Source organism: Natrix helvetica (genome assembly GCF_964273705.1).
Source record: "Natrix helvetica genome assembly, chromosome: 2".
Taxonomy (NCBI): domain Eukaryota; kingdom Metazoa; phylum Chordata; class Lepidosauria; order Squamata; family Natricidae; genus Natrix; species Natrix helvetica.
In genome coordinates this window covers 88624516-88650599 of record NC_138552.1, presented here as the reverse complement: position 1 = coordinate 88650599, position 26084 = coordinate 88624516, and the positions used below count along the sequence as shown (strand labels likewise).

The window sequence follows — 26084 nt, the reverse complement described above, 5'->3', positions numbered from 1 at the left end:
AAGCAACATTAATGATGAAGAAACAAGTTGAAAGATAAAAATACATAGCAGAAAAAGTACAGAAAGATTGTGTGGTGGAAATCATTGGTGCAAAGTGCCAATGGCTGGGAATTCAGGTCACACATAGTTTTTCATTGATCTAAAATATCAAATGTGGCTGATGGGTTTTTATTCTTTCTCAGCCCAACTTACCTCACACAGTGTTTGCATTGGGCAAAAAAGGAAGAGAAATATTAGGTATGTTCACCGCCATGAGTTATTTATAAAAATAATACAGGCATGATAAAAATAAACGCAATTAAGGAAAAAAAAAAAGAAAGGCACTGAAGTTAATTATTTTCTTTATACCGCCAGTGAGACATTAATGAATAAGCCAGTGCCAACTTGGAAGATAGCTTTACATGGAAACCTATGTTGTTGACAGTAAGATAGGGAAGCAATTGAAAAAGAACACTTTTAGCAGAGATGGCTAAATTGATTGCTTTGATAAAAGTAAAAAACACAAGTACTTTTATTTCTAGTTGGAAACCAATTCTGGACTTTGTGCTGGAGGTGGGGAAAAATGAATCTTTGATGTTGGGTTTTATTTATTAGATAGATCTGTTGTTACAGAAATTAGAAACTATATAAACAAGTTTACACTATTATGTAAAAGTAAAAAGTTGAGGTTACTTCTTATTCTACTATACCAAAGGGAGTCAAGAGTCAATGCCTTTTCTTTCTTTTTCCCTTCTTCTCCACACTTTTCTCGTCCATTTTCCGTCTCCTATTTTTCCTATTTTTTGCTTTAGTATTTTTGAAATTTATATTATAAACTAATAAAAAAATGACATGATTAAAAAAATTAAAATGAGAAAGAATACTTTTAAGTAGAAGTAAACTGAAAAACAGTGATGAAAATTGGAACATAAAGAAGTTTCAACAGGTGAATTTCTCAAGAGAACTAATATAGAAGATAACAATAAATATATTTCTGTACTAAAAAAGGAAGATTTGTCTGTTAACATCTCCCTAAATCACAAGAGAGAAGCTGACTCTGATAATACCAGAAGCCTTGAAATTAAATTCCTTAACAAACTGATTACTAGTACCAGCTGGGTGATGAATGTGTGCAATTAAACAATTTACAGTAGTGGAAATTTCATTGTTAGAGCTAAAAATCCAAATGAGTTATTGTTTATTGCTAAAAAGGTCACAAAAGACAACAATTTGCAACTACGATTTAATAATACAGCCAAGCTCTGTCCTATGAGTCTAGGGGGCTGCATTTATTGATAGATTCTATTAGAAAAAGTTGTAGTTTTAACCATATTTCTATGGTAACCGAAATAGGATAGATTGATCAGTGTGATACAACCTGTACTTTTGTAATTGATTGAATGTATCATGCTACACTGCCGTAAGCAACTTTATAAATGTGGCGGTTTTATTTATTCATTTGTTTATTAAAGGTTGGAATTGATGTTTCTCAGAGAGTGGAACAACTTGTTTTATTTTGTTTTACATTGTCTACCCTATAGAGAAGATCAGACAAAGACACCAATGCCCTACAGGTCTAAAACTACTTTTATTAGAACAGAATTTTACTAACAGAATATTGCAAGCTCAAATGTGCTTCCTTACCGCCCTCAATTTACTTTCATGTGAATTGGGGAGAAGCCTCTCTAGGCATTTTCTCAAATTAGTTTCTTAGAAAGGACTTAATCCACGATTGACGTAAGCACACAATTATTTCCTGTGTGTAATTGAATACATTATACAGATGGTCCTCATTTAGTGACCACAGCACAGTTGGGACCTTGTGTGGGTTCTTTGCTTTCCAAGGACCCAGAGGAACATAGCATAGAAAATCTGTACACAATGTTTTATTGCCCTGCAAAACCACCTTCCCCAGCAAGAGGCTATGGCTCTGAGTTACCAGGTGAAGTTTCCATGTAAATTGAAATGTCTTTGAATATTAACAGCTTGGGTTGGTAGTTAAGTTGTTGGTTTAAGCTCTGAGCTTGGCGATTTGGTTGCAAACATTTCGTCCCCATTCAAAGAGACATCTTCAGTATACTTGTCTGGGGATATACTGGCCTTTAAATACCTTTCTGAGTCCTGATCTGATTTGGGTTGTGTGATTGGCTGGCTGTAATAGTCCTTGGTTTTAGATCACCACAGATGGGGACAGCAGCCAAGAAATTAAAAGACACTTGCTCCTGTGGAGGAAAGCTATGACAAATCTAGATAGCATAGTAAAAAGCAGAGACATTATCCTGCCAACAAAAGTGTGTGTAGTCAAAGTTATGATTTTCGCAGTTGCAATGTATGGCTATGAAAGTTGGACCATAAGAAAGGCTGAGCACCAAAGAATTGAGGCCTTTGAACTCTGGTGCTGGAGAAGACTCCTGCAAGTCCCTTGGACTGCAAGGTGATCCAACCAGTCAGTCCTAAAGGAGATCAACCCTGGCTGCTCTTTAGAAGGCCAGATCCTGAAGACGAAATACTTTGTCCACCTAACAAGAAGGAAGGACTCACTGGAGAAGAGCCTAATGCTGGGAAAGATTGACGACAATATAAGAAGGGGACGATAGAGAAGGAGATGGCTGGATGGAGTCACCGAAGCAGTCTGCATGAGCTTAAATGGACTCCAGAGGATGGTAAAGGACAGGAAGCCATGGAGGAACATTGTCCATGGGGTCATGATGGGTCGGATGCAACTTCACAATTAACAACAAGTCGTCCTTGATTTTAAGTACCATCTGTGTTATGTAAATTAGTGTGAGTAGTGTTGTTTGGATGTCTTCTGATGATGTCATGGTCTGGTTTCGGGGTGGTTTCATCAGCTGCGTGGTCCGATTTCTTGTTGAGTTATAACTTTATTTGCAGCGTGATTGTTCATTGGTCTTTAAATGCTGCCTTTGGGATCGTGGTTGATGTTGTTCTTTTGTTCTAAGTGGTTGTTAGATTGGGTCGATGTCAAAGTGTCCGTTTATTGATTTATTGGTGGAAAACCAGGCTTACAGGAATTCCCTTTATCTCCTTGACTTCTCCTGGGTTACAAATGTGGTCCCAGTTATATCAAATTTGTGTCCTTTTGAGTCTTCGTGGACGGACATGAGGAATGGAGGGTCATGTCTCTTGATGGCCAGGATGTATTGATGGCCAGGATGTATTTCCACATAAATACATTTTTAATACTCAGTAATTTAATACTCAGTTCAAATAAAAATCTCAAAGTCTATAAAGTAGCAAACAGCTTTTGCCTTTTTTCCCAAAGTTATTGCACCAGTTGCGATGAGATGCTACCTCAGGATATCTGATCCTTTCCTAATTGCTACAAAGCTCCAAGCAGGAATCCCAGCAGGATATGCGGCTCAAGGTAGTTTGTGGTCCTAGCAGTTGACGGATTCCGGCCTGTCTATAAGAGCTGTCCATTTCCAGACGTCGCTTGCCATTTTCTTACTTCATTTTCTGCAATGCACCGCACTCACTCTGACTTAGCATTTACTTTTCTAAGATAATAAGAGCCTGGATGGAGTGAAGCTGCCTCTGGACATCAGCACATCTTTGGAAACCCCAGAGGGTAGCTCAATTACTATCAGAAGGAGGAACACACTGGCTAGTTGTGATCAAAATTGTGATTACATGGAGTTTCTACCTGGCTGCAATTGCTTTTACAAAGCCTAGACATCAACTCACCTTCATTGCCTCACAAACTGGCAACTGCATTGTTAAGTGAAGTCACCATATTTTTCAGAGCATAACATAAGATGCTCCGGAGTATAAGATACACCTTAGTTTTTGGAGAGGAAAAGAGAAAAAATTCTGCCTATCAGGTATTCATCTGGCTAGCGTCCTTAACCTGGTGAGCTTCAGCACATTAGTTCGCTGGTTATGAGCATGTGCGCGCTTTCCATCCAACAAGCACAGTGTCTTAACCACTAAGCACCGCACTGTGCCTTAAAGGTGGTTAAGTGAGAATCATCTTTATATTCTTTTAAAATGAGCGGCACATAGGCGGTTTTTCTTTTCCTGTGCTTTATAGCTTTCCCAGGTAGCATATTCTGATCACTGTATATGTTCAAAGCACTTCCCATTGATTCTTTGGAAGATTATGCAACCCCTTTCTTAGGTAATCAGAGTTGTGCATCAACTAAAGATACAAATTCATTGGGTTGTAATTATGTGATCTCATTAGGCACCTCACTCTAGGATAGGAAATCAGTGATTAAATTTCCATTCAGCATCTTTCTTCATCAGTCAGAAAACAAGCACAATGATTATCCCATAATAATTGTGAAGAGTATGCCTTCATTATTACACCACTAATTGTTTTTACTTGAGGACTTCAGGGAATTTCATTTTTTAAAATAAATAGTTCAACTAACTCTGATACAGCGTGATCTTTCCATCATGCTCAGTGGAGCACAACCCATTTTCTGGGTTATTTGAGAATGCAAGAAGGGTGGTTTGTTCTTTCACAGACCAGATTTACAACAGTAGAATATGTAAAACAATTACAGTAAAATAATTAGATTCATATATGCTATATTGTTTCTAAATAATGTATTTTGGGAATTCATGAAAGGACATAGAGTACGTACTGAGCCTGCCTTCCCCAAAATGCAACGTGAACTATATAGCCTCTCACATTTACATTTATCCGGAAACTTTAAGAGATGTTGACTTCAATTCCCAGAACACCCCAGCCAGCATACAACTGGGGAATTCTGGGAGTGGAAGTCCACATCTCTTAAAGTTGCTGAGTTTGAAAAACACTGCTTTATAAAGCATCCTTTCTCAGCGTAAGTCCCTCCAGATGGGTCTTTTGTCTGGGCTATCTGATTTTATGGGTATGTGAACATTTCTCAAAGGCGCTAGGCTTGAAAGACTGGAATATATAATTATGTACTTTTTCTTAAAGCGTATCATGCTGGGCAGAATCTTGTTTCCAAGATATAGAAACGTCTTTAGCCTGGGGGGTGGGGGTGGCAGAGGGGGAATTCTCCCATCCTTGTCACATAATATGTAGAATGTTTTCAGAAATTACAAGAGGGGCCAAGAGAACTTGGCAAAGGAGATCTTTAGGTGGGGAAAAAATAAAGCTTTGTCTGTTTGCTTTTATGCTCAGAGATGGCCACACAATGTCTAGAAGCAGGGGGGGGGGGGAGAGTCAGGATGAGATCCAAAATTCTACAATCAAATTCTGCTTGATTTTAGTGTATCCACATAACCTTGTTTTACTTTTATCTGCTGCAACTCAGGGCTGCAGGATACTGTTTTCTTCTGGGGTTCATCAGAAGACAGTGGGAAGTTCTGCTATCCCATGATTATTCCTGGAAAGATCTATAAGCAATAGATATTTCATGGTGAGATCCTCATCATGGTGAGAGCATGGGTTTTTAGTTGGTCAAGGGGTTTTCAGGTTAAAGCAACAACACAGAGATTCCCTTCCGGCAATGTCTGAAGGGACATTGACTGTGAAGTAAGTCCTTCCCAATGATTAGAGGACTGGAGACTAAAACATATGAAGAACGGTTGCAGGAACTAGGTATGTCTAGCTTAAGAAAAAGAAGGACAGGGGAGACATGATAGCAGTGTTCCAATATCTCAGGGGTTGCCACAAAGAAGAGGGAGTCAAACTATTCTCCAAGGCACCTGAGGGTAGAACAAGAAGCAATGGGTGGAAACTAATCAAGGAGAGAAGCAACTTAGAACTGAGGAGAAACTTCCTGACAGTTAGAACAATTAATCAGTGGAACAGCTTGCCTCCAGAAGTTGTGAATGCCCCAACACTGGAAGTCTTTAAGAAGATGTTGGATAGCCATCTGTCTGAAACGGTATAGGGTTTCCTGCCTAGGCAGGGGGTTGGACTAGAAGACCTCCAAGGTCCCTTCCAACTCTACTATTGTATTGTATTGTATTAAAGAAGAAGCGGGGGTAAATATTCCCAGTGCTCACTTTTTAATTCTCACATTTTTTCAATGAAGTGAATTCAAAAGAGCAACACAAGCTTTAGTCTCTCCACCTTGGTGTTTTTCCCCCCAATTCCCATAGCAGAAAAATAAGTTCATAAAGATTGCTTCTAGTTCGATGTTTCTCAATCCCAGCAATCTTAAGAGGCATGGAATTCAATTCCCAAAATTCTCCAGCCAGCATCAGGAATACTACATGTTGAAACCCGCACATCCTGAAGTTGCTGACGTTGAGAAACATGGCTGGGGTTGCTTGCTTCATGGATGAATATTTGGGGTTCCTCTGATTTTTCTTGCATTCTATTTCTAAATCAAAATGCACATTTTCCCCCAAAAAACCAACTTGAGACCTGAAGTCATATACAGCCTGTTGATCTTTGCTTTTAGTTCTGGTGGCCTTCTCCATCTACTCTTTTCCAGCATTTTGGAGCAGAAAATATACACGAATATAAACTCTACAATAGACTAGCTACCAAGTAACATGGCTTTACATGTAGGATGAGTAAATAAGCTTGGTGGAATTTTCTTTGGATTATTTTTATTTCAATAATCATGGTGTGTACTTAAGGGCATATAATGCTGGGTTTTGTTTGTATCCAGAAGAACCGTGTTGGCGCAGTGGTTAGAATGCAGTATTGCAGGCTAACTCTGCTGACTGCCAGGAGTTCAATTCTGACCAGCTCAGGATTGATTCAGCCTTCCATCCTTCCAAGGTGGGTAAAATGAGGACCCAGATTGTTGGGGGCAATATGCTGACTCTGTAAACCACTTAGAGAAAGGCTGTAAAGCACCATAACATCGTATATAAGTCTTAAGTGCTAGTGCTATCCTGTTTTAAAATGAATTTATTTTTGTCAATTATAGTCAGGAGGTTGTAAAACCCAGTTTTTTGAAGGTACTTTCAGCCCTAGAATTCTCAGATTGTCTATGTCTGCCTAAATCTGTCCTTTAGTTTTTTTTGTTTTTTTTTATGGTATTGCATGCTATGGGCACTCTTCCAAAAAAATGGATATAGACTGTTTGCAGTTTAGGTTCAAATTGTTATTGTGCATCAGTTACATATAATTATCCACAATTGCCTTAATTGGTGTTATTATCACTGTTTGTTTTTGGTGAATTAGCATATTATCTATTTAAATTGTGCATTATTTCCCCCATTAAAAAGCATGACTTCTTCGCACAATATAGTATAGATCTAAATTACTGCTGCCTATCACTATCATAACTAGCTTAATTGCAGAAAATGTACATCCAATCATTGCTCCTTCTTTCTCTGTGATATTATCATTCCCAAATTCACGGCTGTTTGGGACATACGTATTGTAAACATGGCATTTTCCAATCAGAAAGAAATACCAAAGATTCTTTCAGTATTTCCTTTTGAGGGATGAGCTTGTTTGATTCTAAAAGCACAAGGAAGAAATTATCTCTGTGTTTCTAAAACAAATAAAGTGTATATGTCTCCTGTGTGTGGCTAAATAGCTTGCCCTATTTATCTTGAAGCCAAAAGAGTAAATAGTTTTTTTTTAATTTCTAAATACATTCATTGCAGAGATTTATTTGATTGATTAAAAAAATTTCCTACTGCTATTTTTGTTTAATGAGAGGCAAATGAAAGGAATAACTTGAATGTTATAAGTTGTGCAGTTAATGTAACAAAACAGTTCGGTACACTTAATACACAGTATATCAATAATGTTTTTGTGCTCTTTAGAATCTAATAAAACCATCCATTCAGTAATAAGAATTGGATCTTCTATCATGGGCTGTCATGTCTAGGTCTGATTTGTGAGTGTTTTATAAAGAAGAAGAATGAGGAGGAGGGGGAAGAGGAGTAGGTTGTTTCTACAGTGCTTTTGGATATTCAAGATTATCTATTGATTTTATTTCTTGCAAGTTCAATCAGTATTATATGTTGACTCCATATTATAAATAGTATTTATACTATATACTATATACTATATACTCCATATACTATATACTCCATATACTATACTATATACTCCATATTATAAATAGACTCCATATTATAAATACCATAACCTACTACTAGATAAAGTAGAAGAATGTGGGTTAGACAGCATCACCACCAGATGGATTGGTAACTGGCTGACCAACCGCACTCAACGTGTAGTTCTCAATGGAACTGCATCTACATGGAGGGAAGTATGCAGTGGAGTACCCCAAGGCTCTGTTTTAGGCCCAGTACTCTTCAACATCTTCATCAATGATTTGGATGAGGGAATAAATGGGGAACTCATCAAATTTGCAGATGATACCAAGCTGGCAGGAATAGCCAACACTCCAGAAGATAGGCTTAAGATACAGAAGGATCTTGACAAACTTGAACATTGGGCACTATCTAATAAAATGAAATTCAATGGTGAAAAGAGTAAGGTTCTACATTTAGGCAACAAAAACGGAATGCACAGGTACAGTATAGGTGATACCTTACACAGTAGTAGTAACTGTGAAAGGGATCTTGGAGTCCTAGTGGACAACCATTTAAATATGAGCCAGCAGTGTGCAGCAGCTGTCAAAAAAGCCAACACAGTTCTAGGCTGCATCAACAGAGGGATAGAATCAAGATCACGTGAAGTGTTAATACCACTTTATAATGCCTTGGTAAGGCCACACTTGGAATACTGCATTCAGTTCTGGTCGCCACGATGTAAAAAAAGATGTGGAGACTCTAGAAAGAGTGCAGAGAAGAGCAACAAAGATGATTAGGGGACTGGAGACTAAAACATATGAAGAACGGTTGCAGGAACTGGGTATGTTTAGCTTAAGAGAAAGAAGGACTAGGGGAGACATGATAGCATTATTCCAATATCTCAGAGGTTGCCACAAAGAAGAGGGAGTCAAACTATTCTCCAAAGCACCTGAGGGTAGAACAAGAAGCAATGGGTGGAAACTAATCAAGGAGAGAAGCAACTTAGAACTGAGGAGAAATTTCCTGACAGTGAGAACAATTAATCAGTGGAACAGCTTGCCTCCAGAAGTTGTGAATGCCCCAACACTGGAAATCTTTAAGAAGATGTTGGATAGCTATTTGTCTGAAACGGTATAGGGTTTCCTGCCTAGGCAGGGGGTTGGACTAGAAGACCTCCAAGGTCCCTTCCAACTCTACTATTGTATTGTATTGTATTGTATTGTATAGTGAGACTAAAATGTATGAGAGGAAGAAAGACAACCAATAAAGGATTCCCCCTGGAGACCAAGGATGGGTCAATGAGAAGCTTTTTACTAACTGAATGCTCTGGAGAATGCTTTGGCTCAGAAATATCTATTTTGGCCTACCTGAAAGGCTGGAGGAAAATTAATCTAGTTATTTCTGATAGATGAAAGTGTAACCAATCATTACCTGCCAATGGCCAAATTAAGATGCCCCTTCAGTACCTCAAATTTCTTGCTCGTAGAAAAGAGGTGAAACAAACATATCTCTTGCCTGGTCTGTTTATGCAACTCCTACTTTCTACTTCTCTCACTCTAGGATCAGTGTCAGCTTTTAGATTCATTGTGTGCCACAGGTAGTAATGAAAAGAAGGGGAAATGAGAAGGAATAAAAGTGACAAGCATTAAAAAAGAAAAACTTCATCTCTGAACTGCACATTTGGACCAAATTTGAAGGCAATCATCCATTTGTGTGTGTGGGGGGGAAACCCTCTCTGTTTTTCTTACTTTACGCCTTTTGGTTCCAAACACCTTAGGTAAATATATTCTAGTTGGTTCCAGAGTCAGCCAGACATTTAGACTGGATTTGGCATTGTTATCACCTATTGAGTCCTTCCAAGGATCTGGAAAAGGCAATGAGTGGGTGCTGATCAATTCTTGATCTCCCTTGCCTTTTTCTCCACCATTTCTCTTGTCATTACAAGTTATTTCATTTCAGCTTTCCCCCCCCCCTCATATTTTCTACCTCCTTTATTCCAACTGCATTCCTATTGTATTTCTTTGAGTTGTCTCATAGCTCTGCCTAAAACTGTACTATTTCTTTTTTTATCAGCAGTAGGCTGGTTTATTGTAGTCTCTCCATTGATGGATTGATAGAAACATTTCTGATTTGATGGATCATTGGCAAGAGATGCCTACTGTGTTTCCCAGAAAATAAGACCGAATCTTATTTTCTTTTCACCCCCCGAAAAAAGTGCTTGGCCTTATTTTCAGGGTGGTCTTATTATTTTTGATGTGCAGGAGGCAATGAGTGTGGTCTCCTCATGGCTGCTGCTTTGTTACAATATTTTCGGGGATGGCTTATTTTCAGGGGAGAGCTTATTTTAGCGCATGCACTCAAAAGCCCGATTGGGCTTATTATCCGGGGAGGTCTTATTTTCAGGGAAACAGGGTAGTTTTTAGTGAAATCCTTTTCACTAGGTTTTTAAACATTTCTGCTGTTGCTCTTAGGTCTTACATTTTATTTTTACTAACTTCATATTCTTTTATCCATCCAGCATTTTTATTAGTTTTTTTTTAGTTTCCCATAGATCTTTCTTTTTCTTTTTCTAGTTTTTTTCTCTCCATTTTCAGAATCTATTGCATTTATATTTTGGTAGGATTGCTTCTGGTCTTATTGATATAATTCATTTTGCTTAAATTGGATGATCTGTGTCTCATACTATTCAATTGTCTCAGCTGTTGCTGTTATTTGTTGGTTTATTTGTTGATTTTCAAAGCTTTTTTAATTTTTATGGTGTTAAGCCAATATTGCATTCGGTTTGTCTTGATCCTTACATTCTTCCATTTTTGCTATTTCAGGTTCTTTAAATTACTCGCTTCTGATCCTATTTTTTTTAATCTTATGTTTGCATTTGACCTTCCACTTTGGGATTAAAAATGGTTTCGCTTTTGGTTTTCTAATGTTGACACCCAGTCCTTCTGTATTATTATTATTATTATTATTATTATTATTATTATTATTATTATTATTATTATTATTATTATTATTATTATACGATTGTATCACAGCGGCCAGTTGTTTCGCCGGATTTGGCATTGATTACTAGTCGGGCCCCACCCAGGGGCCTAGGACGTCGTAACATATTTTCGTAATATACGTGCAGATCCAAGCAGTGCAGCTTTTTGCATTTGACTGATGGTGATTTTGTCAAGTTTTAACTGTTTTAAATGTAATTCCAGTGCTTTTGGAATAGCACCCAGTGTGCTGATTACCACTGGAATTACCACTGCTGGTTTGTGCCATAATCGTTGAATTTCAATTTTTAAGTCCTGGTATTTCATGACTTTTTCATGTTCCTTCTCCTCAACCCTGCTATCACCTGGTATTGCGATGTCTATGATTGTAACCTTACTTTTCTCAATCAGTGTGATGTTTGGTGTGTTATGCGCTAGTATTTTGTCTGTTTGTATACGAAAATCCCACAGGATCTTGACCATCTGATTTTCGGTGACTTTTTCAGGCTTATGTTCCCACCAGTTTGTTGTTGTTTTAATATTATAATTTTTGCACAAATTCCAGTGGATCATTTGTGCTACTGAATTGTGCCGCAATTTATAATCAGTCTGCACGTTTTTTTTACAGCAGCTGAGTATGTGGTCAACAGTTTCATCAACTTCTTTGCAGAGTCTGCATTTGGCATCATCAGAGGATTTTTCGATTTTGGCCTTAATGGCATTTGTTCGGATAGCTTGTTCTTGCGCAGCCAGGATTAGTGACTCTGTTTCTTTCTTTAATGTACCTGTTGTTAACCATAACCAAGTTTTTTCACTGTCCACTTTATCTTTTATTTTTTCCAGAAATTGACCATGCAATGCTTTGTTCTGCCAACTCTCCATTCTTGATTTTATCACATCTTTTCTGTATTCTTGTTTCGTCTGTTGGGCCTTCAGTAGATTTTTGTTCTTTACTTCGATTAATAGATGTTCTTGACTTTCTTTTAAATAATCAGCCAGTGCATGTTTTTCTTCTTCAACTATTTGCTTCACTTGTAATAATCCTCTGCCACCTGATTTTCGGGGCAGGTATAGTCTATCAGCGTCACCACGTGGATGTAAACTGTAGTGCATTGTCATTAGTTTCCTGGTTTTTCGGTCCAAAATGTCCAAATCAGCTTGTGTCCAGTTAACTATACCAGCTGTGTATCTTATAACTGGTATTGCCCAGGTATTTATGGCCTTGATTGTATTTCCACCATTTAATTTAGATTTCAAAATTTTCCTAACTCTGTTAGTGTACTCTCTCCTGACAATAGTTTTTACTTCTCCATGTTTGATGTTATCCAACTGCAAAATGCCTAAGTATTTCTAGGCTTCATTTTTGTTGCATTTAATTAGTTGGCCATTGGGCATTTGAATTCCCTCACATGTAGTGATTTTGCCCCTTTTTATGGATACAGTGGCGCATTTTTCCATGCCAAACTGCATTGAAATATCGGTGCTGAATACTCGGACTGTGTTTGTCAATGATTGGATTTCTATTTCTGACTTTCCATAGAGTTTCAAATCATCCAGTATTTTGTCCATTTGTATACAAAAATCCCATTGGATCTTGACCATCTGATTTTTGGTGACTTTTTCAGGCTTATGTTCCCACCAGTTTGTTGTTGTTTTAATATTATAATTTTTGCACAAATTCCAGTGGATTATTTGTGCTACTGAATTGTGCCGCAATTTATAATCAGTCTGCGTGATTTTTTACAGCAGCTGAGTATGTAGTCAACAGTTTCATCAACTTCTTTGCAGAGTCTGCATTTGGCATCATCACAGGATGATGATGATGATGATGATGATGATGATGATGATCTACAGTGGTGCAGTGGTTAGAGTGTAGTACTGCAGGCTATTTCTGCTGACTGCAATTTGGCAGTTCAAATCTCACCAGGCTCAAGGTTGACTCAGCCTTCCATCCTGCTGAAGTGGGTAAAATGGGGATTCAGATTGCTGGAGGCAATATGCTGACTCTGTAAACCGCTTATGGAGGGCTGTAAAGCACTGTGAAGTGGTATATAATTAAATGCTGTGGCTAGTGCTATTAGTATATTTTCATTCTGCCATATATGTGTATGTATATAAGAATATAAAAGTATATATGCCTATTATATAGATATGGTGAAGATGGTTAACTTTCCTAATATTCCTTCTACTTCCTGTATCTCCCATAACAACAATCCTGAAAGTCTTGGTCTTAGACAGTGTGATTGGCCCAAACTCACCCAGCTGGCTTTCATACTGAAGATAGGCCTAGAACCTATAGTCTCCTGCTTTCTAGGCCAGCATCTTAATTACTACCCCAGGGTAGTGTCCAATCTTGGCAATTTTAAGAGGAGTGGAATTCACGAAAATTCCCAGCCAGCCATGATGGCTGGAGAATTCTGGGAATTAAAGTCTCAAGTCTTAAAAGGTGCTAATTTTGGACACCACTGCACTATCCTATACTGACTCACAAAAATATTCTCAACCATTCAAAAGTACAATTTAAAGGGGCCTACTTACGTCACTCATGGAAGCTTTCTGGATGATGTTCAACCCATCAGCCTAACTTCCAAACAGTTCTCGGTTGGCTGTTGTAGGGGGTGATAGGAGGGAGGGAGATTTATCTTTAATTTGTTATGCTCTTCAGGAAAAATTGGGCTAAATCGTGAATAAATAAATCTTCACCTTCACTGCAGCTTTTAAAAATGTTACAAGAGATTGTTGGTCGCCTGTCTTGTCCTGCCCGAGTAGCAAAGTGCATAGAACCAAACTAACTAAGCAAGACAGGTACTGATCTTAAGCAGATTTTATTTCATATTAATTTCAGCTTTCAAACATAGCAATTAGATTTGTTTCTTCCATTACTATAGCTTGAGAATCAAGAAAATGTGTGTGTGTGTGGAGGTATGAAAGTTGATGTACAAGCAGTCCTTTACAATGCACATCCTTTTCATGAAATCAAGGCTTTTTCTGAGAGCAAATTCTCTAGTGTTTTGTCCAGTCACTGTGTAAATTATTCAACCACTGAGTAATCTACAGAAATCTAGATTTTATATCCTTCTATGCCCTCAATATGAGTTTTACCCCAAATAATGACAATGAGTCATTTTTCTGTCACCCATTAAATCAGTATCCATGTTGGCAACAGCAGATTTTACTTAACAGCTCCCGCAGTTAAATACAGCAGAGACATGATATTGTGTGGAATCACTGGAAATACAACTTTGCAAGCTGCAAGGTATTTGTTTTTCCCATGGTATGAAGAAGCCTATTTTCTAGGAGATGGTCAACCTGTAGTCTCTCGGTAACCAATCTGATGCACATCCATAACTGTAAGAGTTAAGGGAAGCTCATCAGTCTGCTTTTACTGGGTTCAAATCCAGCAGTCAAACTATGGTTGGTTGGCTTTCATATAACAGACTTCCCTTGTAGGTTATAAGGTAAGGAGATATTTACATTGTTAACATAAAGCTGTTTGAAGTGTCTTTGTTGTTATGTATTCACTGTCTCTCTTTCTTTTTCTTGTTTTTTGTAAGAAATGAAATAGGCATCACTTGAAAGGAGCAGTTGTCTACCATCCTTATTTTTCTATTTTCACTTTGGAAGTGGTGAAATATTTGAGTCATGAATTATTTGGAGGAAATGATCTGTAGAATTCAGCCATTATCAGACGAAGACAGGCATATAGTATCACAACACTGCAGTCCTGAAACAACTATTATCTGAAGCTTTGGAAAAGGGGTCAGGAATTCCATGAAGCAGCTGGCTAACAACTGGAATACTTCTCCAGTAGTTGCTTCCATATTGGCATAGCATACAAGGTCCGCAGTCCCTGCCAATTCAAAAGCCACATTGGGATTTGTTGGCATGCAGGGCAGTTACACTCCATAGAAGTGTCCTTAATTAATATTTGATTTTATTTATGTTATACTTTGGAGCAAGAGGAAGAGATATCATCTGAGTAACAGAATAACAGAGTTGGAGGTCTTGTAGTCCAACCTCCAGCTCAAGCAGGAAACTCTATAATATTTGAGACTAATGGTTGTCAAATCTCTTCTTGAGTGTTGGAGCACCCACAACTTCTGGAGGCAAGTTGTTCCACTAATTAATTGTTCTAACAGGAAATTTCTCCTTAGTTCTAGATTGGTTGTCTCCTTGATTAGTTTCCATCCTTTGCTTCTTGTCCTGCCTTGAGGTGCTTTGGAGAATAGATTGACAACCACCACCACCACCACCAGCAGCAGCAGCAGCAGCTTAGTGGCAGCCACTTAGATATGGAACACTGCTATCATGTCGCCCCTTGTCCTTCTTTTCATTAAATCAGACTACCCAATTGCTGCAACCATTCTTCATATGTTTTAGGCCTCAATCCCCTATTCATCTTGTTGCTCTTCTCTGCACTTTTTCTAGCATCAGGTCAAAGGCCTAACTGTACCTATTTTACTCTTTTAACCACCCCAAACAAAAGTAAAAAATAAAAAATAAAAATCCACAGAAAAACAAGATCTTGAAAACTTAGAATTCCACCTGGTTTCTGGGGTGGTAAACTTTATGTATGTATGTATGTATGTATGTATGTATGTATGTATGTATGTATGTGTTTGTCAAACATGTACAAGATAGCAGGTAGAGGTATGAACATAAACATGAACAAAGGAAATGAATACAAATAAATGGGGACAGTAGGACAGGGATGGTAGGCACACTGGTGTGCTTATGAATACCCTCTTTGAGGACCTCTTAGGAATGGGGTGAGGTCCAGACAGTTTAAGGTTGAAGCTGTGAGAATTAGCAATGGAATCAAGTGGAGCATTCCAGGTTTAGACCATTCTGTTGCTGAAGTTGTATTTTCTGCAATCGAGTTTGGAGCGGTTTACCTTGAGTTTGTATTGTTGTTTGCTCGTGTATTATTGTGTTGAAGCTAAAGTAGTTGTTGACAAGTAGGATGTTGTAGCAGACAATTTTGTGGACTATGCTTAGGTCTGACCACAGGCAGCGCAGTTCCAGATTGTCCAAGCCCAAAATTTCGAGCCTGGTGGCATAAGGGATTCTGTTGTGAACAGAGGAGTGGAGTACACTTCTCCTGAAATACCTCTGGACTCGCTTGATCATATTAATGTCCGATATACAGTGTGGATTCCAGGAAGACAAGCTGTATTTAAGAATAGGACTGGCAAAGGTTTTGTCTGCCCTGGTTAGCAGTACTATGTTGCCCGAGAAGAAGCTTCATAAATTAGGTTAACAACTCTTAATGCATTTTTGGCAATGCTGTTACAGTAAGCTCTGGGGCTTAGATCATTTGACATGAATACTCTTAGGTCCTTGACATAGTGAGGGTTGTCTACAAGGTCGTTTCTGCCCAATTTGGTGTTCTGATTTTTATTGCCAATGTGTAGGACAGACCATTTGTTAGTTGAGTTTTGGAGTTGCCAAATCTGCGATTATTCTGACACATAGTCAAGGTCTCTTTGTTGGGCAGCAGCATTGTCGGTGGTGTTAAATAACATTATCAGCTAACAGATTTTGCTGCTCTTTGGAAGAAAAGAAGAGCTGAGCCAATCCTTGGGAAAGGAGGTGGGTGCAAAGAATTTCTATCTGGCTGTAGCAAATTTTCCCTAATGCAGATAGCAACCCCAGTTTTATTCCTTCACATGGCATACATCCATTGAGGGTAATCTGAGTAATGGCATTTAGATGGAACTAGTGCTAAAGAAGGGAAGTATGAATATCTTCTCCCAATTCTCCAGTTCATGTTTTTTTTCTTTCTACCTGAGATTTATGTTACAAGTACAGCAATGACTAAAGGGTAATGCTCAAATATTTGCTTTTATAAACTACTGGCATGATTCCCCCAAAGGAGCATATCTAAACTTTTCATTTTAATCAGCCATATTAACTAGGAGTAGAAAATATCCTTATGGCAATCAGCCATGCTTTAGAAAAACAATAAAAGATTAGTGTCATATATAAGTCAATAAAGTCCCTCAAGGGAGATCTTCCTTTTTTCATTTCCACCCTCTTTTTTCTCACATATGTTTTATGTGTGTATAACTTACTAAAATAGATATACCAGGATTATTCACAGCTTAACACAGCTATTTTAGCATTTTTTTTAAAAAAAATGGAAAATGATATGTTGACACAATCCTTGCCTGGGGATTCACCATTCAGGCTGGTGGGGGGGGGGCTGCTAAAAAATGCCAAAGAAACAAATCTGCTCACTTCTGGCAAAAACACCACATCCAGAAGTATGGGTAGACACCATTACTTATTCTCAGTTGCAGACGTGGTTGAAGGCACATCTTGATGAGTTCCCAAGAGATATTACTTTGAGACTGGAATCTAGAATGCTGAGATGTGGAGACAAATTATAAAATTTCATATTTCTCATATGAAAATTATTTGCTTATGATTTTCCTCATCGTTCTTTTTTCAAAGAACAATAGGTCTTCAATTCAGGGAGAGGGGAGGGGAAGGGAAGGGAGAATGCAGTGGTGGGATTCAGCCAATTCGCACCTATTCGGTCATTAGAGTCATTAGGGCAGAGAACCGGTTGTTAACTTTCTAAGCAGTTCGGAGAACCGATTGTTGTAAGAAATCTTGTTTGTTTGTTTTTTTCACTTTACAGGACTACTCCTGTAAGGAAGGCAGGAAGGAAACATTGGTGTTGTTTCTAGCCTAATCTTTATTGCCCTGCTTACAGAAACTGTCTCTCTGGTTAACCCTTATTACATTGTAACAGCTAAGGTGAAGCACACTGGTTAACCCTTATTACATTGTAACAGCTAAGGTGAAGCACCCATTGACATGAGTGACATTGAGTTGGCAACGCCCACACAGTCCCATGACCACCATGCCATGCCTACCCAGTTGGTCATTAGGGCAGAGAAGCGGTTGTTCAATTATTTGAATCCCACCACCGGGATAATGACACACAAACTACACAAATTGGATCTTGATTCTTAGTGAGTCTCTTAATAAATATTACTCTGTGACTTTTTTTTGCAATCAGTATATAATAAATCGTTTTATTTTTATATGTTTTTTATTATTTGAATGCCAAAAACAAACAGAAAAATAAAGAAGAAAGTTTTAAAGAAAGGGGGGAAATCTGCAGTTATATATTGTGATAACAGTTTTTCCTTTTATTGTATTTTGTAAGGGGAAATTATCACTGGGAAATAAGTAAAGAAAATGAAATGTTTTCTTTGTGAGAATTTGTTCGCCATAATACATTTGGCCACATTTCCAGGAGAAGAGAAATGCCAAAACTGTAACTGAACATCATGTGTTTTATTTTGACAAAAAGAAATGGTTGGTTGTTGGGTTTCTGGGTGAACTTTTAGACTAGCCAGGTAAATGTTTCCTGCTGGCTTTTATTCAGTATTCAGACAAAGAATTGAGAAAGGGGTGGGAGATCAGGAAAAGATGTGTATTACATTTCTTGGCTTGGCTCCATTTCAGTATTGATGGTTATATTGCAAGTCAATCTGGTATCTGCAGTTTCGTTACTGATATACGTGCCTGGATTTCTACCCTGCTGTCCTCAATCATTATTTTAACTGAGCCTCTTTAGGGCTTTGTTAAGAAACTGATTACATTAAATCACCTAAGCCTAATAAAAGGCTTCTGCTAATGCGGAAATCTCCAAGCTCAGTGGACAAAAATTGGTCTCTTTTTAATACGCTGCCTTTCTGTGAAGGATCTTTCTAAATTATCCCAGAACTAAAACAGGAGAGGAAAAAGAAATAAGGCAATCTGACACAGAATGAGCTGTCTTGCTCATATGGGAGCAATTTTGAAACAACCATAGAGAATGTCATCTCCCCTTCTTTTGTTTTACCCTATATGCTAATTTCAATTTCCTTCTTGGTTCAAGTAAATATTTTACAATAGTCCTTGCTTATTGATTGCAATCAGGACAGGCAACCCCATTGCTAAGTGATAAGGTCATTAAGTGAAACATCAGGAAATTTCTCCTCAGTTCTAAGCAACTTAGAACTGAGGAGAAATTTCCTGACAGTTAGAACAATTAATCAGTGGAACAGCTTGCCTCCAGAAGTTGTGAATGCCCCAACACTGGAAGTCTTTAAGAAGATGTTGAATAGCCATCTGTCTGAAACGGTATAGGGTTTCCTGCCTAGGTAGGGGGTTGGACTAGAAGGCCTCCAAGGTCCCTTCCAACTCTACTATTGTATTGTATTGTATTGTATCTGACTGTGGCTGACTTAAAACCTCGCTTCTGCTTCTAGCATTAAGTGAATCCACATGTCATTAAATGAGACACAGTGGGTTGGAGCTGCAATTTCACTTCTTCATTCTTTATTAATTCTTCTTGTTTGAAGCCAATTACGAAATTCACAACTAATAATCAAGATGCTCAAGGGACATTGGAATGGCCGTAAATGCAAGGATTGGCCATAGAGGTTTTTATTTTCAACTGTGGTAACTTTAGTGAATGAATGGTCACTAAATGAGGAACCTGGCAAGCAAGGAGTACCTGTATTGTGTTTATTTTCATTTTAAATAAATCACCTTTTGCTTCTACTCTATAAGGTATTCCTCAGAAATTTGGGTTTAATTATGTCAACCATAGATTTTTTCACATCCGATTTCATGGTTTTGAAATTTTGTGAGGGAAAACTCACTTGGATATAAATTTGCTACTCTATATTGCTGCATCCCTAACTGGTGCTTTTTTCCATCTCATATTAAAAATTAGACACATTCTGATAAGCTTCTAATTAATTTTAATTTTTTTTTTAGAAATTAAACTATTGTTAATTAATAAAAAGGTAACAACGAATGCAGGCTTCATAATAATATTGTGCTCCATCCACAATATAGAAACTAATTAAGTTGATTGATAAACTAGGATGATTTAGCTTGAATCAATTCAAAGCTTATACTATCCCTATGGGTTCAAATTTCATTTCATAAAACTAAAGTATTCTTTCTATTGACTGTGATTAAGATATGCAAAAATTATAACCCCAGTGTTTGGGGGGAGTGGGGGAGACAGAATAGATTGGTATTTGAGTTAGACTTCAGCTATGCAGCTGCAATTGAATTGACTGAGGTGTATGGTCTGGCAAGGTTTTCTGGGAAGCATTATTGACCCTAAGGAAGTATACCGTCCAGTTAAAATTTGGGAAGGAAGATTGTTGAGAAGGTTTTGGGCCTGTTTTTGATTAATTTGTTACATCAAGTCCATAAAAATATCAAAAGATCTCCTTGGACTAAGGGATTATGTATATATATTAATATGGTACGGTTTCTTGATATTTTATAGGATATATGTCAAGAAGCTAGAATACGCTGCCCTGAAGGAATCTATCATCCATAACAAGTTGGGATTATCATGGTCGAACACTCCATCTTGCTTTCAACCAGTGGCCAAAAGCTTTTCATGGTTGGCAGCAAGGACTGGACTTTTGAAGAAAGTGTAACAGGTAAGGCCTCTGGCATCCCTTCCTGGCAACTTTATAAGGCTTCAGAAAGAAATTTATTCCAGTTTTATTTCTTAATATATAAAACATCTGATTTGGCAAAAAATAAAAGTTTTGCATTTGTAACTGCAAAATCTAAAACAAGCAATTGTTGTTAAGTGGATCTTCTTATCCTTGGATACAGAAATGTTTAATTACATAAAAATATTTAATTACAATAGATATACTCATAAAATATCAATATCATAATAAATTGCAACGGGGACATATTGACAATTTGTCTGTTTACTGTCTTATACAATGACAAAGTAAATAATCATTTGGACTATTTAATTTTATTTATTGTGTTGTATTTTAGCCAGATTAGATAGTTTGCATACAAAATAACGTCTTCTGTATTGTCAGTCTCCGTTATACAAATACCAGAGCCAAAAAGAATCAGTTCAAATATACTGTTATCAAATAATCAGTTTTAGAAAACTATGCACTCCAGTTCTTATCTGCATTTTGCGTTTCCCTTTTTTAGTGCTTCTCTCAGTTCATCCTCCCTTATTTCCCTTTTTTTGAATATTAAATAATTCCTTAAGAGGGGATTCTGAAATAATCTTTCCAAGCTTACCATGCAATATTTGTACCCTCACGGAAAAGATTTGTTTGTTTTCGAAAACTAGAGAATGAGTTGTGATTTCACATCGGGAGTATTTAACAGCATTTGTAAAATTTCGGGAAATGCGATAAAATAAAGTAATACGAACACTGATAATAGCATTATTTTATCTCCAGGCTATTACCATGTGGGGGGAAAGAGCTAAAAAATTATGGGTCTCCAGGTAAGGTCTATTTGAACAATGTAGTATTGTTGGAGAAGTGCTGAGATAATGCTCAGATGCAGAGATTATCCATAGCATCCTAATTACGATACTAAGGAGTAGGGCAGGGGTGAGTTGCTGCCAGCATTACTGCTGGTTCGCTTCACGCCATGTGTTGCTTGTGCATGCGCAATAGTAAATTCTTCTGCGCATGCGCAGAACATTATAAAATGACTAAAAAAGCATGCTGGCAATGGCATGAGCGAACTGGTTCAGGGGTGTGGTCAGCCTGCCATCCTTACCGGTTCGGAAACCCAGTCCCAATTTCCACTACTGGTTCTCATGAACCGGTGTGAACCGGTAGCAGCCCACCTCTGGAACAGAGAGGTCAAGAGCTGTTCCCTTTTTTTTCTTTTTGCCAGTGCTCTACATATTACAGTCAGAGAGCATCAAGACTATATTACACAGACTTTTGGAGATAATCGGTTATCATTATTTTGAGATAACATGGCACTGTTGAAATAATAGAGATACATAGGAAAACAGAGTGGTCCAACCCTCCCACTCTATTCTCAGGGAGAGGGTTTTGATGAGAGCATTTCAAATATGTTCAAGGACAGGAAGAAAAATCTTTGCAGCTCGCTGACTTCATTTGCGTGTATCATAATGAGTGGGACCAGCTTGCTATTCCTCCTTCATCTTTTCCTGCAAAGGTGAGAGAATCAATTTGTTTAGCCAACAACAGCTCAAATTGTGGTGGTAGCTACTGTTTCCCTGTACCTTAAAATAAATTCTGTATTGATGACAGCCTGTATCTTTCTTGTTTTTTAAATGTCAGAGCTGGCAGTGCCTCCTAGCACAAACTATGCAAGTGAGAGAATTAAAACTACAACCTTTTATTTTATGGTGATTTTCCCCCAACCAGGAAAACAAGAAATGGTCACAAATTTCCCCGGATCATTAGTTAAGTATGCTAGAATCTGTTTCTGCTTCCTGATTTATCCAATCACTGCAGATGTACCATACCTGGACCCAATATTCCGATTCAAGGATACGCGAATCTAACACTATCCCTCCACTTGCCCCTCCTGAAAAATTGCCAACACATCAGGGGTGGGTTCTAGCAGGCATTATTGCCTGTTCGCTCGTGGGTGTGCTTCGCACATGCTGGATGCGTGCTGCGTGCGCATGCACAGTTCAATAGAAATTGTTCTGCGCATGCGCAGAACTCAAAGACAAGATGGTGGCGGCGATTGCGGCAATCAGGGAACCGGTTCGGAGCCGTGGCCAGCCTGGGTCGCTACCGGTTCTGCGACCCAGTCCGGCATACCACTACCGGTTTGGCCGAACTGGTAGGAATCCACCTCTGCAACACATCTTGTTTCAGAGCTCATTATAGTTTGAACCACCTCTCCAACGTAGGAGGGTTTTTATCCTGTTTCTTAGAATGTTTAGAATCCAGCAGATGCTTAGCTGAGCCATGAGTTTGTTCCTATGGTGGTAACTTATATTTACATAACATAACGTGTAAGAATAGTCATATTCCTGGGAATTAAATCATGCCGTTTCTTTGCCTTTTTGGAAGGGCCGGAATTATATATCTGAAACTTCTGCAGATTTAGCGACCTGGGCTGCATTTTGCATTATGAACTTAAATGTGTAATACATGCTTTCTTGCTTCACTATTTTAAAAGGGGCATCTTTGTTTTTATATTAGCCTATATTTCATTTTACCTGCTTATATATTCTACTTTCTGCCTTTCTTGTTATTTTCCCCTTGTACCTATTTTGAGAAATTGTAACCTATATTCTGTTTCTTAGTAAATACTTTAGGTTACAGTGCTGATTTTTTAAAAAAATTGAATCCACTGCAATGTATTTAAAAATGCTTCTACTGATAAAATTTTGGGGTCAGCTGTGGAAATCTACTAATCCATTTTTTTAGTACTTTTAAGATTCTTGGAAAATAATTGAAAAATTAAATAATGTATGTGAACTAAAAGTTCAAAGTCCAACTTAATATTCTCTACAATATTAAGGATATGATCCACCCACAAAAATGACTCAGAATGAACGTTTGCCCCAATTTTAATTATCTCTTATAAAAATATGGTTGGACTCTATGCATTTGACTATTAGTTACTTTTATATTGGTGGAAAATCATAGTGTAATGGACGGTGTATAGAGAAGAATTTGTCCAAAAACAAGCTAAATAAAATTTCTTTTGTCATAGTGGTTACCGTATTGCACTGTTAGTGGCTATGATTTTCAGTGTTTTGAAGTTATGAAATACGTTATATGTTGAACTTGTTTTTCTAAATATGGCTGACATTTTATATCCATGAATAGCCATAAACTTTTCTCAGATAGGGTAGAACATATAAAATAACATATAATCCATTACTTTGTATAGTATTGACCCGGAAACATTTTTTATTTGATTGTAATAAAGAAGTACTTCTCTACGTAGGTATATTATCTTCTAAAATTAGATTTGTATTCCCTCTAATGCTAGCAAAATTAAGAAGAGAAAAAACCTATAGTATACTGTCTAAAAATTATGGCCAGATTTCAAATTGTCCAGGTGTGTTTATTTACTCATTTTGCCTATTACCAATTCATCAAAATGCTTTCTCCCAAGTTTATATTCTTGAAAAAGAAGATATTGGTATGCAAGCACTGTTTGACCGGACCTTTGTTAAGAAAAGTTATTCAAGTACTTTTACTGGTAGGATCTTACTCCATACTCAGCTACAAATAAGCATCCAATGAAAGACCTTGACTAGAAAACTAAAGTTGAATAGAGTAATCCAGTCCTTTTGGATGTGATTTTTCTTTTGCTATTAACTTTACTAATAATTGCACTTATTTCTTCAAGTGATGGTATCTAAGGATACAATCACTCTTTTCTTCTTGGACTACAACTCAAGCATCCATTAAAGCAGTTTATGACTCTCACAAGCCAACAATGCAGAAGTGCCCAAAATCAGAGGCTCTTCCCTTCGCTCAATTAACTTCCTGTGGCAAGAGAATAAACAAGCCAAGCCAAACACTGTTGGATGGGCAGAAAAGTCATCCTCTGTTTAGCAAAGAGGAGCAAAAGGGGAAAGTAAGTACTCGGAGTTTGGGGGAAAAGAGAAGTTTCTAAAAGTGAGATGGGGGATGAAAAAACCACAGCCCCTACTGGTGAAAAATCACCTCACCTGGCAGCCCTAGAAGAAAATCTGGAATCATTGTCATCCAATAAGAACCTTTTGAGAAGGCCCCCTAAGGATCTCTGTCAGTGGACAAGATATGGACTAATATGCCTTTTCTATTATGCCCCCATTCTCTATCCCCCATTCTCTATTCTCAGAGGTCCATATGATATTTGAAAAATAAGAATGCAGCCTCCTTCCATCGAGCTTTTCACCCTAGTTGATTGTAGTGAGGAATGTAATCATCATCAAGAGCTGAATATTTCCAGACTCGAGACCTGTTGAGCTTCAAGCCTGTGTGGGAGAGGTCTGAGAGAGGAAGAGTAGAAAAGTAAAAAATTAAAAAAAGAGGGGGTAAAGAAACATCAACCAAAAACGAAGGTTGAGGATACACTAAAAGAGAAAGAGCGTTGGTCCTTACCTGAACGCTTCTTTTCGGTGGTGAAGATGGGAGGGGCTACAGCAGGGTTTGTTACAGCCTGATTGGTCCAGAGACTGAGGGATTTTTCTTAAGTATCCTCCTTTCCCTCCTGGCTCCCAGTTCCCGAGGTCGAATGGAAAAAGCTGACAGCAATATGTAAAGAACAACCATACAACGGAACAAAACAGAACAAAAAAACACCGACCCCCTGACCCCTGTACCATAACCTAGAGCAGGAAAGTAGCCCCTCCCACCTTCGCCACTGAAAAGAAGCGTTCAGGTAAGGACCAACGCTCTTTTTCCAGTGGCTTCGGTGGGAGGGGCTACAGCAGGGACATACCTAAGCTAAGTCCCAGGGTGGGTCGAACGCGCCAGGAGAGGGGGGTTGCCACCTGTTGGAGCACCCTACAGCCAAAGGCCGCATCCGCCGAAGCAAAGCGATCTAGATGGTAGTGTCAAACAAAGGGGGAAGGAGAGGCCCAAGTGGCCGCCCTGCAGATATCCTCCAAAGGAGCCCTGGTAGCCCAGGCGGTGGTGGTAGCCGCGCTCCTGGTAGAGTGGGCTGTGATACATACCCTGTGGCGGAGTCTGGTGGACTGCCTGGTAGGCCTCAGAGATGGCCTGACGGACCCACCTACCAATTGTGGCGGAAGACACCCTAGCCCCCAGGGATCTGGGCAGAAAGGACAGAAATAGGGTCTTTGACCGCCTGAAGGTGGAAGTGCGCCTGAGATAAATGTGAAGCGCTTGGCGGACATCCAGCCGGTGCCAACTGACCTCCCTCTCGTGTACCGGAGAAGGGCAAAAATTGGGCAGGACGACCTCCTGTGACCTATGGAACAAGGAATTGACTTTCGTAGGAAAGTCGGTTCCAGCTGCAGGACAACTCTGTCCTGGTGGAACTGACACAAGTCCTCCTTGGACGACAAGGCGCCCAACTCGGAGATGCGTCTGGCCGAAGTGATGGCCACAAGGAAAACCACTTTCAGGGTAAGGAATCTAAGATGCACCGTCCTCAGGGGCTCGAAGGGAGCCCCCTTAGGGCTCTAAGGACCAGGGCCAAATCCCATGTGGGGAACCTGTGCACAGGGGGAGGACACAGATTGGCTGTGCCCTTAAGGAAACGTTTCACCAACGGTGACTGGGTTAACAACCAAGGCCCCTCCCCTGCTAGGACTGAGGACAGGGCCACCGTCTGTCTCCTCAACGTATTATGGGACAGCTCGCGATCTAACCCATGTTGCAGGAATTCGAGGACCTGAGCGACCGAAGCCAAGGTCAGGTTTATCTGGAACCTCCCACACCAGGACGCAAAGGC

General features: G+C 38.7%; 1 long non-coding RNA gene across 1 annotated transcript in view; it reads left to right on the top strand.

The window, feature by feature from the left end:
• Nucleotides 1–20407, top strand: part of LOC309387701 — a 578882-nt gene extending 558475 nt beyond the window's left edge. Inside the window, exon 5 of the long non-coding RNA XR_014174641.1 lies at nt 20182–20407. This is a non-coding gene — a long non-coding RNA (uncharacterized lncRNA). The remainder of the gene's footprint in view (nt 1–20181) is intronic.
• Nucleotides 20408–26084: the final 5677 nt, after the last annotated feature.